Raw genomic sequence first — 20564 nt, 5'->3', positions numbered from 1 at the left:
TAATTTTGCCTAAGGCTCTTCCTTGCAGGAAAAAAAAAAAATTAGAAAACACTGCTTTGTAAATTCCACTTTTCTTGCATTAATGAACTACTTTAGTAATAATATGGGCATAAGAAACCCAGGTGGTGTGGTGGTTAAGATCTACCTCTGCTAACCAAAAGGTCAGCAGTTCGAACCCACCAGGTGCTCCTTGGAAACTCTATGGGGCAGTTCTACTTTGTCCTACACGGTTGCAATGAGTTGGAATTGACTCCACAGAAAGGGTTTTTTGTTGTTGTTGTTTAGCTCATGGATAGATTTAAGAGTAGCTGAATTGAACACAGGGAATCTTGCGGTGATAACGATGAGAAATTCTGATAGAGAAAAAGAGGTAGACTTGGCATAACTAAGGTGGGGGTGCTAAAGATGCTGATAAGCATAAAATAAAGACATCTCGGAACATGTTCCACAGCTGTACTCTTAAGGCCTTTCAAACAGTATAGAAACAACTGACCCACCCATCTGCCCAATGGCAGAATACCCTGACTGGTCTCTTTGCTAGTTGTTAGCTAAGGAGAAGCTCACTCAGGGAAATAAAAATTAAATCACTGTACCCATATCTGTCTGAATTTTGTTTTTCTTCTCCTTCCCTCTCTTTTCCTTATTTTATATGTATCTTATTTTTTTTGGGGGGGGAAGGGGCTTGGTTAGATTAAATCAGTCTATTAATGGCTTTCCTTGTATATCAGTAAATGGTGTACTGATAATTGCCTGTATGTCTTTGTCAGGTGATTTGAAGGTCTGAAAATTATAAGCAGCAAAATGTTGTTGTACAACACTATCCATGAAAACACTTGGGGGAACAATACAGCAAAGATTGGGTAATTCTAATGAAAATAAGGCAGTTATCAGTTACTGATTATCTACTAAAAAAAAAAAAATCAAAGACCCCCCAAAACAAAAAAAGCCACCATCTATTCCATACTGACTCATGGTGACACCATGTTTTTCAGAGTAGAACTGTGCTCTACAGGATTTTGAGTGGCTGTGATCTCTTGGAAGTAGATCACCAGACCTGTCTTCTGAGGCACCTGTGGCTAGATTCAAACCATGAACCCTTAACTGTTGCTTCATCATTTGCACCACCCAGGGGCTTCATGATTATCTACTATGTAATAGGAAAGGGGAGCTCTGGAGGTGCAGTGGTTAAGAGCTCTGGGGCTAACCAAAAGGTTGGAGTCTGAATTCATGAACTGCTCCTTGGCATCACTATGGGTAGGCGTTAACAGCGATGGATCTGGTTTTTGGTTTGGTTAATACATGCAACACATTTCGTGTTATCCATTGTCCTCAAGTTGATTCAGACTCATAGCAATTCTATAGGACAGTGTAGAACTGTCCCATAGGGTTTCCAAGGCTGTAACGTTTATGAAGCAGACTGCCACATCTTTCTCCTGCAGAGCCGATGGTGCATTTGAACAGTCCTCCTTTCGGTTAGCAGCTGAGAGCTTAACCACTGTGCCACCAGGGCACCTTTGTTGGATGTATTACACATTTCATACTCACTATAACCCTGTTAAAGGAGCCCTGGTGGTGCAAACATTAAGCACTTGGCTACTAACCTGAAGGTTGGTGGTTCAAACCCACGTGCTGCCCCATGGAAGAAAAGACCTGGCTATCTGCTCCTGTGAAAATTACAGCCTAGAAAACTCTGTGGGGCAGTTCCACTCTGTCACGTGGGGTCGCTACAAGTTGAAAGTTGACTTGACAGGCACCTAACAACAAAAACAAACAACAGTACCCTATTAATTGTTTCACATGTGAGATAACCAAAAAAAAAAAAAAAAAAAAAACAGAGAAAATTGCCAAGGCCACAAAGCTAGTAAGTATAAGAGTTAGAACTCAAATCCAGGTATCTGTGTTTCCAAAGCTCATTCTTTTTTTCACTAGAAATATGCTGAGGTTAACTACATTGATAAAAACAAAAAAAAATTTTTTTTTGAAATATGCACGAGTTTATTGCAGGTCAATTTAACCTCAATTACAGCTGCGAAAACAAAAGTAACGTAACCACATCAGAAAACAATTCGAAAAATGGGAGGAGGAAAAAGTGATTCTTCCCAATTTTCAGTGTGCCAGGGACTTTTTTTTTTTAATTAATTTTCCTTGTGCTTTAAGTGAAAGTCTACAAGTCAGTCTCTCATACAGAAATTTATATGAACCTTGCTGTACTCTCCTAATTGCTCTCCCCCTCCTGAGACAGCACACTCCCTCCCTCCACTTTGTCTCCTCGTGTCCGTTCGGTCAGCTTCTGGCCTCCTCTGCCCTCCCATCTCCCCTCCAGACAGGAGAAAAACAAAACTTTTAGTTATAGGGATTATCCAATATTTCTTCCATTCCTAAAAATTGTATTTTATGATGCCACGTTATTATTCAAGTTTGAGAGTTTGAGGCAAGAAGCATGATGATGTACTAGTCCCAATAAAGAAAAAAAAAAAAGGTGAACTTAAACCCTTTCGAGAGTTGCAATTTCTAATATTACCAGCAGGTGGCAGTGTTGGTCTTACTTTATTCTCTGCAATTTCCTCTTCTTGAAGGAGGAATATTTTTGGTTATTCAGTAAAAATTGAATGTGTATTTTCTCATCATCATGGCTCATACCATTTTAATAATTTTTCCAGAAGTCTTTTCTTATAGCATATTGCTGGAAAGATTTCCAGTTAAAAGAGAAACTGTTTAATAACCAACAAGAATTATCTAGTAGATGCTGTTTTCACCGTTTTGACTTCTTTTCTAGTCCTTGAAACAGACTGGTAAATATTTCTCATTTCACAAGTTTTCTCTCCAGTTATTGACCAAGAATGACTTTTTGATACTATTCTATATTTTATTTTTACATACTGAATAACTATTTTTATTATTATTGATACAAAGAATTTGATCCTTAAAAAGTTTAGCAAATAAGTATCAAAAACAAAATGCTTTTAAATTTGACCATGTTGTCTTCCCATTGGTGAGCGCAAATTCCCTATATACTAAAAAAAAAAAAAAAAAAATTACCATTTTTACTACTAATACTGGCATATGAATATCTGTAAGACAACCTCAAAATAAAATTAAAACTAAGTTGAATCTGAGAACAAAAAATATCACTTAAATGTATACTTGCTATTAAAAGAAGAGTTCAATTGTGTTTGTAATTCTTGAACTAGTTTTGGCTATCCATTATATAATGTGTATTATATAATGTGGTTTTCTTACAAAATTACCTCTCCCAAAGTTTTCTTTTTAAGCCAACTGGGGCTTTAATATGAGATGTTGTGACTAGAGTTACTCTCCTCAGGAACTTAAAATCTAATCGGTGAAAAAAAAGTATAAGCATGCAGAAAAGGTAAAACATCAAGCAATACAAGATTTGAGCAAAAAGTCAAAGACAATACATTCAGCTTTATTTAATGTCTGGAATCCTTTTGAGCTTCAAAAATGGAGAGCTATCGAGAGAGCGTGTAGGAGTGTGAGAACGAGAGTGAGAAGAGCCCTGTCCATATTTTTTCTTCAGGAGCTCATGGACTTGTGTAAACACCAGAAGTAAACATGTATAAAATACAATTCAATTTTTGTCACCATTTATTGAGGAACAGTTTGAAGTCAAGCATAGAACCAGTGAGAGAACTATAACTCCCCTCCCCCCACCAGGGGCTTACCTGCAATGAAGCTACGAAATAATACATTACAGAGTGTTCAAATGGATACCAGGACACACAGAACACACGCCCACTCTACCTGGGGATGTTATGCAAGAGAGCGACACTAGTGTTAGTGATTTAGAAACTGATGGACTGACAAACGTTACAAAGCAATTCCTGATCGCAAATGACTTGCATTACTCTATGTCCAAACTGGTTTAGTTAGAGCTATCTCTGCAATTTAACAGACATTTAGAAGTCGTGAACTATACTTCCCAACCTCATTGGCCTCAGGTGGTACTCCTTTCTACTTTAAAGAGAAAAGAGAGGCTGTTAAATAGGACTGTGCTCAGCTTCTATTTACACCACCACTTCACACCCTGCTTACAAATTAATACTTATCTATTATTTCCTCTCTGCAGTGGAAATAAGTTTTCAGCTTTCTAAAGGTAATCTACAAACCTGGTCCCTTCACTGCTTTCTGAATTGTCCTCACCATGGTTCTTTCTTGGGACCTTGCTCAATTAATTTCCCCTCTATTCTGTAGAAAATATTACTCTTTCTTGTGCTACCATTTCATTCCCAACAAAAGAGTTCAAAGTTCTCCATTCTCCAGAAAACTCACACATTACGCCTTCAAATGTCCAAATCCAGCCCTAACATACCTCTTGATTTCCAGTCTCACAGTGGACACCTCCCTTAGGCTAAACCAGAGGCACAGTGAACTCCGGCAGCAACTGAACTCACCAGCTATCCCCATTCTACCTGGCTGGTTTTCTCCATTTTGATTAATAGGTGTACTCAGCTGCCGCCCCAGGCTGCTTCTGCCTTTGCATCCTAAACCCATCAACAATCTGTTTCAGCAACAGTCTATAAATCAGCAACATACATATTAGGACTGTAATTTCAAAGAAAAGACAACAGAGAAGCATAGTTTTATATTTCTTCAATAAATATGTATTAGGGTTTACTATGTGCAAGTAGAATAAATTGAATGCCATGTATAGATACAGACTAAACTCTTATTCCTCCATTATCGCTCCATATGTATTGTCAAGGAAAGACTGAATTAAAGAAAAATCAAGAATGGTAGCATAATACTTAATTTAATGTCTTGGCCTAATTTTCATTTTCAAACATTCTTTCATTAATGTATCATAATTTAACAATCAGAAATATGAATCGCTTTCTGATATAAACCAGAAAGGGAAATTCCTATTCTCTTGGATTCTTATTTTCTCCCTCCTCACTATCCAGTTGCACATCCAGAGCCAGGTCTGGTAAAAAACTGTGAAATACATTTGCAGGTTTTGAATATTTTTTGATAATTTTGTCGGGTATTAAAGGGGATGCAAATTCTTTGATTTGGTTTCAATGTCCCCTAAAGTCTCTCTAAGTACATTTTATACCACATATTCTTGTGGTTGCTTGGTATTTGGTTTTGGATTTAGGGATTCAGTAATACAGCAGACCTTACAGTTTGGTGTGACTTAACCTGTTATTTTTTAATTAAACAGCATGTCTGTCAATGGGTTTGTGTTTTTAATCAAAAGAATATAGAGTTGTTAGAAATTATAAACAAACTAAGCCACGATGTCCTCAGCAGACATTGATCCTGTTTTGACTCTCAAATTTTGATTTAAGAAGAGTACTCATAAAAGACTGCTTTGAGCAGAACAGGCTGAGATAGCACAAACTCAAATGCACCAAAGCTAATTAGCTACAGTAAATCGTTTGCATGAGGGCCAGTAAGAGACTGGAAAGTAAGCATATTAAATCTACTATCATAGAAGAAATGAAACGGGACAAAAGAAATGAGGGATGGGAATACAATGCATGGAAGGAAAGTCATACAGGAGATTAAGAAAATTACATTGCTATTGTGTTTCATTCTCTTGAAAGAGAATGACCTTTGTTGGCAATGGTTCATTGATGCCATACACGTTAACGGTTAACTCCTTTTTTCCTGCCTCTATTTCTTTCCTTATCCCTTCCCACTCATGGCTTAGATAATTAGATACATGACAAAAAATATCTATACACATGAACCTCAAAGAATGGAGATTTGATAGGCTATGCTTATTCAACTGAAGCAGGGTTTTTCCAATGTTATACCCCTTTCATTAGTCAAAATTTAATAAATATTTATTTCCTAAAAGCTTAATAGCTATTTTAAAAAATACATACAAATTGAAGGAAAAATTATATTTTATTATAATCTTAATCACAATTACTAATGTGTGCACCTGTTGGACACTGAAAACTTCTCAAACCTTGGAATTAGATTAGACACTGCCACTTCATTTCCTGTTCCCCACTGCTTTTCACACAGTACTCGTTTTTATCAGAGTGTTGCTAAAAACTCAGCTTTGCAAAGATATAGTGTCATCTAAAGGACTATGTAGCCCCCATGTGGTACAAATGATTAATGAGCTCAGCTGCTAACTAAAAGTTTGGTGGTTCAATACCACCCAGAGGTACTTGGAAGAAAGGCCTGGTGATCGACTTCTGAAAATTCAGCCATTGAAAATCCCATGGAGCACAGTTCTACTCTGACGCACATGGAGGCACCACGAGTCAGAATCGACTTGATGGCAAGTGTTTTTTTTTTTTTTTTTTTTACTAATTAAAGGAATATAGTGAAATCAAATGCTGAAACTATGAACCCCTTGAATTAGCATTTTGTGCAGGGCCCAGTGGATACTCAGTATTCCTGTGTTTCCCCAAAAAATGTCAAACACCCCACAGAGTCCTTGTGAGTTTGCTGCAGTGCACTGGGGCACTTTGGGCTTTAGCTTGGCAGTATGGTCCTAGACTCAAAGTTTGTAGTCTTCCATATTTTTATCTGGTACAGGAACGACAACCAAATTATGATTACCACATTTTATGCAAATAACGTGCACCTTCTAAGTGTGTTTGCCAACTTTGCACTCCTTTCTCAAGGTATTTTTGTAAGTGAGTTATGCTACCTTTTTTTACAGCAACATGTAAAAAAATTGGCATAGCAGCGCTTCTGAAAATAACTCGCTGGGGGAGGGTGTGAGTGGCAAACAAACATAGAAGGCGCATGTTATTTGGGTAAAAATACAGCATTGCAGATACACTTATAAACATTTTCTAAGTTTTTATATGATAATGAAATGGTTTCTATTCCTTAAAATTAAAAGATCAACAGTGTTAAATTGTCCTGAATTCAGTTTCCAAGAACAAAATTCCTTCTTGCTGGTATAAGCAGAAAACTATTAAATGGCTTACAGAATCATTTGGCAGTCTCAAGACAAACACTTCAGACTGAGTGTCCAGGACAATTTCGTAGGTCACACCACAGACCTGGGCAGCCAAGGGAGGTGTTGCCCTGCCATGGCAAGGATGCCACCTGTTGAGTCAGAGACCCGGTATTCAGCCACCTGCTTCAGGCCGTCACTGCCTCTGCTGCAGTCCACACTAGGAAAACGGCGCCTCATGCCCTGCTTCTCTTACTGCCGTAGTCAACTCAGAATTCTAGGTTCCTGGAAATGCATCTGGTAGTAGAACCTGCAACACATTCAGGATCCTAGCAGTAAAAGGAGTCTGGGAAATGCAGATCTAGATTTCTAACTTGTCTGGCAAAAGGGGATATATTACAAGGAGATTGGAATAGTTATTGAGTAATGCAATTCAAGACTCTCTGGTTGGTGTATTAGAAGCCAAAAGGTTGGAGGTTTGAGTCCACCCAGAGATACCTCAGAAGAAAGACTACTTCTGGCAACCTGCTTCTGAAAAATCAGTCAGTGAAAACCCTATGGCGCTCAGTTCTGCTCTGAGACACATGGGGTTGCCATTCCAACCCGAAGGCACCTACCATGATAGGAAGTTGATTAATTCAATCCCGTACCTGCCAAAGTGGTTTACAGTCTAGGTAACGAAGTATAATTATGCTTTGTTTTTTCATGGCATGCCATATTGTTCAGAGTGCTTTTGATTTATTCATTTCATCATCATCACCATCTCCTAAAAGTTAGAAGTCAGGTATTATAACTCTTTAAAATTGTTTTGTTTCTACAGACAAAGAAAATTCTAACAGGGATTATGTGAGTTGCTAGGAAAGTGACAAGGTTAGTTTCTAGGGCAGGTATAATAACTATATTTTTACATTGTTTTAACAGACAAAGGGCAAACAGACTGTTTATGTAGCTTGCCGGAGAGTGACAAAATCAGCACCTGCTTTTCAGCCTTTCATCCTGCTTGTCATAGCCTTCTAGAGAAGGGTTTTTAAAAAACATTTGGCAGAGAAGAAATAGGATAAAATTATGAGAAAAAAATCTTCCTGTGTGTTAAAATTTGTGAGATAAATGAATTAATTTTCAAGTAAGGGTCTGAAACTTTACTTTCAGGAAACTATATTTTATTGATTTTACTGTAATAGTTAAAATTAATATTATATGAAATTGAAACAAGTCTAATAATCCTTCCACCCTCAGCCTTCCCTTCTCAATCACCCCACCCTTCATAATCTCCTTCTCCTGAGTAACTAGTGAAACAGTGCTCATTCTTTCTAACTTTTCTCTGAATACACACACACAGTTATCTTATTTATAAATTTATTTGATTATTTTATTTTACAAAATTGGAAAATGCAATTGTTTTATACATAATTTTCTACTAGCTTTTTTTCATTTATTATATCATGAATATAGTGTTTCTGTAGATTGATCCAACCCAATTTAAAACAACTATGTACTTCACATAATATGACACAATTATTAAATATCAGGAGGCACAAACAGTTAAGCACTTGACTACTAGCTGGAAGGTTTGCAGTTTGAACCCACCCAATGGTGTCTTGGAAGGCAGGCCTGATGATCTGCTTCTGAAAGGTCACAGCCTTGAAAACCCCGTGGAGTAGTTCTACTCTGCACACGTGGGGTAGCCATGAGTCAGAATCAACTCGATGGCAACAAAGCAATAATAATAGCATTATACATACCATTATTCATAATGGATTAAACAACTATAAATATCAAAAATCCAACCCACCACCACTAATAGCATGATTAATTAATAATTTCCAACCATAATTTTAAAAATAAAATAGCAAGTCAATTTTTAAAAATAGGTTTGAATGCAATTCTGGTCAGACATAGAGGATCGATTGACTGGATGGTGCAAGAAATTAACATGCTCAGGTGCTAACCAAAATGTTGGAGGTTTGAGTCCACCCAGAGGCACCTTGGAAGAAAGGCCTGGTGTTCTACTCCAAAAAAATTAACCATTGAAAATTCTATGGGGGCACAGTTCTACTCTGATACACATAGGGTCACCATGAGTCAGAATTGGCTCAATGGCAACTGCTTTTTTTTTTTTTCTTTTCTTTTTTAAAAGCAGTTAACAAGTTGTTGTTGATAAGTACCATCAAGTTGGTTCCGACTCATAACAACCCTATGTACAATACAACAAAACGCTGCACAGTTCTGTGCCATCTGCATAATCCCTGCTACATTTGAGCCCATTGTTGCAGCCACTGTGTCAATCCACCTTGTTGAGGGTCTTCCTCTTTTTTTCTGACCCTCTACTTTACCAATCCTGATGGCTTTCTCCAGGAACCAGTCCCTCCTGACAACATGTCCAAAGTACATGAGATGAAGTCTTGCCATATTGCTTCCAAGGAGCACTCTGGCTGTACTTCTTCTGAGACAGATTTGTTCATTCTCCTGGCAGTCCACAGTACATTCATCAACACCATAATTCAAAGGCATCAATTCTTCAGACCTCCTTATTCACTGTCCAGCTTTCACATGCATAGGAATTAATTGAAAATACCATGGCTTGGGTCAGGTGCACCTTAGAGTTCAAAGTTATATCATTGCTTTTAAATACTTTAAAGAGGTCTTTTGCAACAGATTTGCCCAAGGCACTATGTCTTTTGATTTCTTAACTTGCTTCTGTGAGTGTTGATTGTGGATCCAAGTAAAATGAAATCCTTGAGAACTTCAATATTTTCTCCATTTATCATGATGTTGCTTATTGGTCCAGTTGTAAGGATTTTTGTTTTCTTGATGTTGAAGTGTTATCCATACTGAAGGCTGTAGTCTTTGATCTTCATCAGTAAGTATTCAAACCTTCCTCACTTTCAGCAACCAAGATGTGTCATCTGCATATCACAGGTTGTTAATGAGTTTCCCGTCAACCCTGATGCCATGTTCTTCTTCATATAGTACAGCTTATTGGATTATTTGCTTAGCATACAGATTGAATAAGTATGGTGAAAGGATACAAACCTGACACCAAATTTCCTGATTTTAAACCACACAGTATCCCCTTGTTCTTTTTGAATGACTGTCTGTTGATCTATGTACAGGTTCCTCATAAGCACAATTAAGAGTTCTGGAATTCCCATTCTTCACAATGTTATCCATAATTTGTTATGATCCATACAGTAAAATGTCTTTTCATAGTCAATAAAACACAGGTAAACACCTTTCCAGTATTCTCTGCTCTCAGCCAAGTTCCATCTGACATCTGCAATGATATCCCTTATTTTTCCTCTTCTGAATTTGGCTTGAATTTCTGGCAGTTCCCTGTGGATGAACTGCAAAATTTTTCTTGTGTGTGATATTAATATTATTCAATAATTTCCACATTCTGTTGGATCACCTTTCTTAGGAATGGGTACAAATATGGATCTCTTCCAGTTGGTTGGCCAAGTAGCTGTCTTCCAAATTTCTTGGTGTTGCTTCTGGTTTTTGAAATATTTCAGCTGGTGTTCTGTTAATTCCTAGAGCCTTGTTTTTTACCAGCACCTTCAATGCAGCTGAGAAGAACACAAAAGTTCAGAGGAACAGGGAAAAATGCAAAAGTTAGATTTTTAAATATTAGCCTACTCTTGAATTCGACTTCTGAAAAATTGTTTATCTCAGGTTTCTTCCTTCTCAACTGTTTTAAATAAACATTCCTAGAGTCCAGCTAATCTCTTCAAATATAATAAAATAAGCAGTATTTATTGATTGCCAGTATAGAGACTAAGAGTTTAAACTCTTCAGGGATAGTTGCTGGCATTCGAAACCTACTTCTCAAAATACTCTTTGTGTGGACTTGGGCCACATTTTTAACATCTCCAAATGTCTATTGTTTTAATATTTAAATTGGGCATATATCTGCCGTGTACAGTTGGAATGAATATTGAAGTCATATGTAAAAATACCTCACTCGGTACTGGCACATGATATGCTCTTATAAGAAGTAATCATTATTTAGATATTACGTCTAGTACTCAAATAACTCTAAGATGTAGAAACATAATTTTTCTTCTGGATGAAGGAATTAAAGAAATTTAAGAATGTCACACATCAATTAAGCAGCAAAATTGGGATCTAAATTCAGGTTCATATGGCCCCAAATTCTGAACTTGGGTTGCAGATTAGAATTACTTGATGACTTAGAAAATTCTGTATCTGAACCCAACCCTAATGATGTTGATGTAAATAAGAATTCTAATGTTCATTCATGACTGGTAGCTTTTTGTTACCCAATGTTTCCATATCAAAGTACTTAGCGCGATAGCTGGCAGTACATGGTAAAAACTAAAAAATGTTCATTTTTATTGTTGTTATTAATAGTTTTTTACACCTCTTCCAGCCCAGCAAATTACTGCCATAGTGTCAAACTAAAGACCAAGTAGGATTTTGGAAAAATTGACTCATCTAAATGATTAATTGAATTTGTTAAATTCCTTAGCTTGTTTCCAAATTCTTTATGTCATGGTATGTCCTAAAACTCCTATTAGATATTTTAAAAGTAATTCAGAATAAAGGAGGTATATTCTTCAGAGAAATGTAACCAGAGAAGATTCTATCTAGTTAAAGGCGAAGACAAGGGTAAGAAGAAACTGATGTGAAAATAAGGGGGGGGGGGGGGAAATTCTGCATAGTAACTTGTGAGACCAGAACTAGTCTGAGAAATATAATCTATTAATGTGTTTTGAACCCTGACAGACACAGTGATAGAAAAACAGACTTAGGTTCAAAGAACAGTAACATGCAAAAAAAAAAAAAAACCTTCTAGAAAAACAGCAGCACAAAATTTGACAGGATAATAGCAAATAATTTTAATACAGTACTTGGCTTAGAAACAAGTGATAATACAAATAAAAAAACAACTGAATAGAGATTTACCCCAAAGTATTTTACTATAGTAGATGGATGGGTGCAGGGCAAGATAGGTTATAAGATAACTCATATTTTCAACTACCACAATAGGAAGTCAACGGATAATATCTAACATTGAAGACCTAAAACAAAGAGCTAACAGCAAACATTTTATTTAGTATCAAGGAGGTTCATAAATAAGAATAAGCAGACAACAGAGTTGAAAATGGAGCACCTTTGGTCAGTATGTGGTATGTGGGAGTGGGGGAGGTTGTAGAGTGAGCAGCAGGTAGGTATTACCAGAAAGTTGTTTTCATTAAGTCTTCAGCACTATTTGACATTGAAACTCGGTGTATTTATTATTTATATAAATATAAAAATGAACTTAAGAACGTTTTGATTCATAGAGAAAAAGGATTATTCTTATGAAAGAAAACATTGACTTACAAAAGGTTTTGTGGATATTTCAGTAGAATGTGTAAAATTTTCCTCTAACTTACACTTATTATGTTAATGTCATTTAGACATTAACACTGGCTGTACTCTACATCGAAACCGTGGTGGTGTAGTGGGTAAGTGCTACAGGTGCTAACCAAAAGGTCAGCAGTTCAAATCCTCCAGATGCTCCTTGGAAACTCTATGGGGCAGTTCCACTCTGTCCTATAGGGTTGCTATGAATCGGAATTGACTGGACAGCAATGGGTTTGGTTTTTTTAATGGGTACTACTCTACATTAAGACCTCGGCTGCAAACCAAAAGTTCAGCAGTTCAAATCCACGAGCTGCTCCTTGGAAATCCTGTGGGGCAGCTCTGCTCTGTCCTATACAGTTGCTATGAATCGGAATCAACTTAATGGCAAGGAATTTGGTTTTTGTTTTTGGTACTCTACACGGTACCAGAATGGTTAGCTTAAAAGGGAAGAATTTAGTCAGTCAAAAGAATGTAAAAAGTTTTTTGACTCAAAGCCAAGTTATTTTCATCTTGTACAGACACAAACTCAGTGCCTTCTAGAATTTATACAGAGATATTTGAAAATAAATTTGTTATGGAATGGTTAAATATTATAACTTCTAGCCTTTGCACGCACATACATGCAAGTACTTTTTTTTTTTTCTCATCAGAGGAGTCAAATCCTGAGTTTTAAAAAAGTTACTGGACCACAGTAATAAAAACACATGGGAACAGAATACTTCATTTTTATGCTGTGAAGCACATTATATTTATTTGATTAAAAACCAAATACTGACAGCCTACAGCATGAAAATAACCAGAAGGTGGTCAGAAAGGCAAGCTCTGTGATTCGCTCACGTGGGATAAATTCTAGCTCAATATGTGCCTTAAGAGTTATGTGTTCCACATGCCTTGTTAATCAAAGATCTGTGGGTAAGTAGTTACTAAAGCGCTCTGAAAAGTAATCATTCTTTCTCTGTTACTGTTAAGCAGACTTAAGCTACAGGGCAGAGAAAATGAGAAATAATCTACTAAACTCATCACTGAGTTCATTTAATTTCTGGCTATTCAGAAGTTTTTTTTTTTTTTTTTTATAACTTTTATTAAGCTTCAAGTGAACATTTACAAATCCAATCAGTCTGTCACATATAAGTTTACATACATCTTACTCCGTACTCCCACTTGCTCTCCCCCTAATGAGTCAGCCCTTTCAGTCTCTCCTTTCGTGACAATTTTGCCAGCTTCCCTCTCTCTCTATCCTCCCATCCCCGCTCCAGACAAGAGATGCCAACACCAGAAGTTTTAACATGGAACTAATAAAGGGAAAACAGTTCGTTATGCTGCTAAGATGTTATCATGAGAGATAATAAGCCTGAAGAATCTCCCAGAAAGGACCCCACAGTCTGTTTCTCTTTCCTCTTGCTGGTATATTTCTGACATGCTTTTATTGCATCATATTTTCTGTCGTCACGAAACTGCTGGCGCCTAGACCTGAAGTCCAACACTGGTATGAAGAGTGATACTTGCAAAACCAACAGCGGCTAATTTTGCAGTGGCAATTAAGTTCTTTCTGAATCAGGAAAAGCGAAAACAGAGTTCATATTAAACCAAGGCAAGGGAAAGTCATTTGATCCAAATAATAATGTTATTATGGCATGTGTGATAATGAATACAAATAACTAAGGTTACAAACTAATTTTCAACCAAATACCTTGTTTTTAATCACTTGACATTACCTAAAATGAAATCTAGTTTGGACATAACTTTTTGACATTTATTTTGGGACTTTCTTGGGGATAATGTTTCTGAAAGTTAGAGAGTTTATTCTGCAATATTTGAAAATGCTGGACTCAGGGAAGCAATGTTCTACCTTTGTGAATATCAATCTGTTCATTTCCTTGTATATCCTCTCCTGTTCTTGAATCAGGAATAAGTGAAACTTAAAATTCTGAAACCAATTATTAAGTTTTTGGTACATCTACAGATTAATGTTATAGGCAAATCATCTTGGATAGAAAAACGCTAAAAATGCAAAACTAGCATAGTGTTTTTATTTCAGTGCCAAAAAAATAACAACCCATTCATGTCTGGTTCTCATTTATGTTTATTCTTTTTTTGCTTCCTATTATTCTTTCCTCCTAGATGTAGGTTTTTTTCTCCTGTTCCTAACCTAAGCCTTCAGGGTTATACTATGTGAGAGTTACCAAAATCAGTACTATGGTCCCAGATGCATGTTCCTGATAGTCCCATAACTGGTGCTAACAAAACTGATTTTAGAGTCTATGTTTCTTCTATTGCTTGCTTCTGAGTCATACAGATTCAACCGACCTTAAAACTATTTGACTCTTTCCCAGTATTCCTTACTATATCAGGATACTGTCGGTGCCCAGCTGTAGCCCTCAGGTCCCCTCAGGGAGCTTAGCCACAGGTAAGTGTCATACATGCTGGCCTCCAGAGGGAATTTTCTGGCCATTGCAACCTGTTTGACCCATGTTTGTGGCAGGCTGGGAGTGCCCAGAAGTTCATTACCTAACATTTAAGCTAACATTTAAACTATCCGTACTTTGAAAATATTGAAGTCAATAACCTAGGGAAGGTTTCCTGTGATTTTGCAGAGATCACAGACTCGTAATTTTACACACTCAGCTACTGATTTATGGAAGCAATAGGGAGAAAGTTACAAAACATCTGTCAGAAAATGAAAGAAATGTCAAGGTATCCTCATAGTGCTAGCATAAAAAATACATTTCTTTTATCATATTGCCCATTCTTTTATAGATGATGTGGAAATCCCTGCCTTAAGTAAATCATAAGAAATTACATTCCTTGTCACACAAATCTAGTGAACGGGTCCCCTATCCTCCTAGTTCCTCTACCAGGGTGTTATCTGTCAGTTATTTTGTTTCCTGGCATATTTATTACTAGCTGGTTATTTTTCATGTGGCTTATCTATGACTTGTTAGTGATCTTGCCCTAAGCAGTAAATATGAAGTCATGACCAGGATATTGGTGGAGAGCCATGGGGTGGAAGAAGAGGAACATGGGGGACTTTGAGCCAGGGCACCTTACACAGACCAGTAACCCAGATGACTTTCAGTCGTCATATACTGCAGACAATGCTGATGTTTTTGCCTAGTCTCTGCTGTAAGTGTTCTGGGCTTCCTAGGGCTCAGGAACAAAATGCTAGGATGTAACAAGGTTATTGGGTCAAGCTTTAAGTTCTATTTCTGACCTACTCGTGAACATGTCTGAGGAATTTAGGGTAGGGAATGTGGTATATATATCCCTGCGTGCATTCCAATCACCTAAGTCATAATTGGCACTTAATGAATCAATAAAGTTTAGATGTATTTAGAACCTAGTATGTTCCTGACCACCACTCGTCTGTCAGTTTGTCATACTGTGGTAGCTTGCATGTCATGCTGTGCTATAATGTTGGAGGCTGTGACTCTGCTATTTCAAATACCAGCAAGGTCAATCATAGTGAACAAGTTTCAGAGGAGCTTTCAGACTAAGAAGAAAATTCTGGTGACCTACTTCTGAAAATTAAAAAAAGAAAATTAGCCAATGAAAATCCTGTGGATCGCAGAATACTGTCCAAGAGTTTGACTCGCTCATTTTGGATGTGTTATCAGAAGGCACTGATTGCTGGAGAAGGCTGTCGTCCACTTTGGCAAAGTGGAGGGCCAGTGATCAAGAAGATGGCACAGGATTGTGCAATATTTCCTTTTGAAATACATCGGGTTCCCTGACTTGATGGCCGGTAACAAAAACAATGTGCCTGAAACAGAACCAAGTGCCTTCACATATGGTAACTTCCTCATTCTTCACAACGGCCTTGTTGATGAATTTTAAAGATGAGGAAAAGAAGATTTGGGAAGGTTAAATGACTGTTTATTCTTCAAAATATCCATTATGAAATGAATGAAAGAAAACATTTTAGAGCTGTGTAGGACCAGTAACATCAAGTCCTCACTCTCTTCTCCCTGAGCCCAAGACACACATAAGGTATCTGTTTTGAGGCAGCCTTGGATCCAGTGAACAATTGTTCTTAACAGCTGTGTAAGTAAGGTGAGCCCAGGAAATGAGTGTCAACACTTAGAAATAATAGCATGCATCAGCACATCCGGGGCTCTGGGGATCTCAATCAATGATGCAGCTGCTGATGAGCTGGCATAGGATGGGAGACAGCTATTGTAATCCCTTATGCATGGGTGCTGTTAAAAAATGGTTGAGAAGAAATTTATGGAATGTATGTCTTTCCTTTGGAGATTGAGAAGATGCTAACGGAGGATGTGAAGAACAGCTTCTTCTTGAATGTCAATTCCCAAGTATCCACAGTGTGTCAGACTCTTGCTGAAGATCCTAAATTTCAGCAAGGCTACAATGCTATGGCGTTCTCTCAGGGAGACCAATTTCTGAGGACAGGGGCTCAGAGATGCCCATCACCTCCTATACTCAATTTCATCCCCATTGGGGGAAAACAGCAAGGTATTTTTCAACTCCCTCAATGCGTAGGAGAGAGCTCTCACATCTGTGACTTGATCAGGAAAACATTAAATGTTGGGGCTTATTGCAAAGCCATTCAAGAATGCCTGGTGCAAGCAGAATACTGGCACGACCCCATAAAGGAGGACGTGTACTGCCACCACAGCACCTTCTGGGCAGATATAGATCAGGAGAGGGGTGTCAATGAGTCCTACAAGAAAAACCTGACTGCCTTGAAGAAGTTTGTGATGGTGAAATTCCTCAATGCTCCCATTGTGGATACTGTGGATTCTGAGTGGTTTGGATTTTACCGAAGTGACCAAGCCAAGGAAACCATCTCCTTGCAGAAGACCACTCTGCATTTGCAGAACCACCTGGGGCTAAAGGAAATGGACAGTGCAGCGAAGCTAGTCTTCCTGGCTACAGAAGGAGACCATCTTCATCTGTCTAAAGAATAGCATGATGCCCACATCATTCCCTTCCTTAAATGAAACTCTTGCCTTTTGCACCAGAGCTCAGGGAGCCCCTGCCACTTCCAAACCTGTGGGAGACAGTTCCTTTCATCCCAAAACCTGAGCTCAGATTCAGCTTGCAACTAGCCCTTCTCTCCTAACATCATCTAACATGCCCAGCTCAGAAAGATTCAAATCCTACCCTTTGCTTCAGCCTATCACCATAATGATGTTGTATGCAAGTTTAATTAGCTAATAACCATGGAGATTTTTTTTTTACAGCTCTTTGATTCTTTTTTTTTTTTTTTTTGATGTGGTCAAGCTCAGTCTTAGGAAAGGGAGGCTGCTGCAGATCAGTGCTAGGCCCAGAGGAGACTGAACTAAAGCAATGAGATAAATCCTAAAGGCAGATACCTTTTCTGGGGGATTCAGGAAAGCCTGGTCACATTTCAAGCCAAGAGGAGAGCCCGGTACCCAGGCCTGAGTTTTAGAAATGCTCAGTTTTGCTGGTGGCGATTTAATATAGGCTTGGATAATATGTTGCCTCCTGTGATGTCTCAGCAATTACTAGACAAATTCCACTTGCCCTCATCTTGCCTTTATAGTGCTCATTTGTCTCAGGTAGTGATGAATTAGTCACTCTGACACAAAAGGACAGGATTAGCACTCAGTTGGGTTGCTTAAGAGAGGAAATGGACATCTTGTTAGCTGGGGAGGGGGGCATGGGGCGGGTGCTAGGAGTGGAAGTGAAAAATGAGACAGCTATTCTTTCCATTCCATCCTTGACTAAACCTGTCCTTGGTTTCTTTATACAACTAATGGTCTGGATTCTAGTTACTACTGCTGGCTTTAGCATAGAATGGGTGAGAAAACGTGAAGAGACCAGGCTTTCTAACTTCCATTTCCAAAAATCATATTTACCAGCATACTTCAATCGGTTTCTGAAGTGCTCTGTGAAAAAAAGGTTGTTTACTCAAAAAGCTTGGGAAAGGCTTTATACTCTTTCTCCTCTTGGAGACCAACTCCCATTAGAATATTGAGGACTCTGAGAGGCTCTGTTACAGTAAAGAAAATTAACCTTCTAATTTACCATTTCCCATATTATTTGTGCATAGAAGTCTTAGGGTTCCCATGCTCCTTGCCCCCACAAACTTAACAAGTACCTTGTTAGTGTTGCAAAGTTTACCCTTTGATTTCTCCTTTCCCTTTCTCAAGACTTATTCTTCAACCAAAAGCTGAGGATATTAAAGGCAAGAGGCAGGAGGATGTAAAGAGTTTAATTTTATGAGGTTGTCTAAAATAAACGGTAGTTTCTTAAAAAAAAAAAACATACATCATAAAATTTACTGTATACTACTAGGAACCCTGGTGTAAGAGGAAAACCACAGGAAATCATCCAGAATATTTGAACACAATACTTGACTTGTTTTTTGAGAAATAAATGGAAAGAAACAACAATATGAAATACATCGATTGCAATCAGTATTTGCATTTTAGAACTTTCACTTCTCTTCACAAAATAAATCAGAAATGAGGTTACGTTAAATGTCGCCAAAGATATCTAGCCCCGCACAGTCACTAACAAGGGATTCAGAATGGATATGTTGATGTTAGTTTTCCTGCCAGATGCCACTTCACTACCCTCTAATCTCCGTTTGCCCCTTTCCCCACCCTCTCAATCCATTCTTTTGTCTTTCATCACCTCTGGCAAATATCAAGAGCTTGGGTATCTTGAAAACTGTTTAGAGACACTCTGAGGGGTTGTTGGTCCCTCAGAGAGAAGAAAATTACTTTATTTTGTTTCCTTTTTCATTTGGATTACTTCTCAATGTCCTGGGGTCATAACACTTTAGAAGATTTGAATCTCTTGCTCCTTGCTTGTCATGTACAATAATCTCCTAATTAGACTGACATTTTTCAAAAGACAGTAAAAAGAGTTGGCTTCAAGCAGTTTTTGTTTTCCTACACTGTAAAAATCGCTTAGCAAGGAAATATTCCCTTCTTGAAATTGAAGGGAAAACTAAAGAGAGAACAAATACATTGGTCTGTTTTTCCTTATCTCAGAAACAAAGTTGCTTGAAGATTCTAAACCAAAAACAAAAAGAAAGGTCTATTCATTTCTTTTTCTTTTCTCATCAGCACACAGATTTTGCTTAGTAGAATTGGGTAGTTAAAAGGAAGGAATATTAAGGAAAGGAGACCTCAATTAAGAGTAGTCTTTTATTTTTAATTAAGCATGTCCTTATACAAAAGGAGTTTTTAAATAGTCATTATTTTTATTAAATAGTGAGATTCGCCTTAAAGGATTTGCTAAGAGTAGCCATAGGTCAGAACCTGGATCCCTGTATACCACTTACCCATACTCCAAATGAGGTAAAGCTATCAAAAAAAGAAGATATGGATTTATATGATTAAATACAGTTAGTATTAATACCTAACTTATTTCTTTATTTTGAATATTGAGCCCTGTCATATTAGTTATATGTAGCTTCAGAGTCCTAGAAATCTGTTCTTTCTACATTTTTTTTACAATATTCTAATAACTTGGAGATACTGTTAGAATCTCTGCCTTTAGGTATGAGGCTTCTCTTAAAGTCGCAAAAAACAAAGACAACAACAAACCTGAGGGGTTTTATTGTAGTCACAAAAGAATGGGTCATAAAGTTTCTGGAAAGGTTCCTAGTGTCATTGTCTTGATCTTTGAAGAAACATCCAAATAGAAAAGCTTTAGAATTGATGGATACGAATAAAGCAAAAGTCTGTCTGTAAAGTAGACATACTACCAGATTCTTGCTGCTTATCTGTCTATGGTATTTTGCAAGAGGGATCTGGCAAAATGGTGCTTAATTTCGACCTTCAGTTCCAATATTTTAGAAGCTGTTCTGTCAATGAGCAATTAGAGAATGTTTTTCTTTGGTAATGATATGGATCAATTTTGTGTTTTCTTCTATGCCACACTTAGGTACTAAAATGACTTGGGACAGCCATCAGGAACTCTCAGTCTAAATAAAGCAAGGACGTGTCAACTGAGGATGGAAAAATTAATTTAACCAAACTGTCTCTCTCAGTGTAACGCATCAGCCAGCTATGATTGAAACCACTTGCTTAAAAAGCCCTTTTAGCCATTCCTAGTATTCCCTGGTGGCGCCATGGTTAAGAGCTCAGGCTGCTAACCAAAAGGTCAGTGGTTCAATGTCTCAAACCTCTAGGGTAGAATAAAGCCCTTGTGTCCTCCCCTACACCATTATATTTATCTCCAACAGAGTAAATGCATTCAGAGCCATTAATTCAAATAATTTCTTTAGGTAACTTGGTAAATTATTCTCTTTGGGATATAAAAGGCTGGTTTTCAGGATTTCCACAGGCTGAGATCAAGAGTGGCTTCA

General features: G+C 37.6%; 1 pseudogene; it reads left to right on the top strand.

Annotated features, from left to right (window-relative positions):
- Window positions 1–16391: 16391 nt before the first annotated feature.
- LOC126066745 (palmitoyl-protein thioesterase 1-like) lies at window positions 16392–17217 on the top strand (annotated as a pseudogene).
- Window positions 17218–20564: the final 3347 nt, after the last annotated feature.

This window comes from Elephas maximus, chromosome 2 (assembly GCF_024166365.1).
Source record: "Elephas maximus indicus isolate mEleMax1 chromosome 2, mEleMax1 primary haplotype, whole genome shotgun sequence".
Lineage (NCBI taxonomy): Eukaryota > Metazoa > Chordata > Mammalia > Proboscidea > Elephantidae > Elephas > Elephas maximus.
This window is presented reverse-complemented; position numbering and strand designations above follow the sequence as displayed.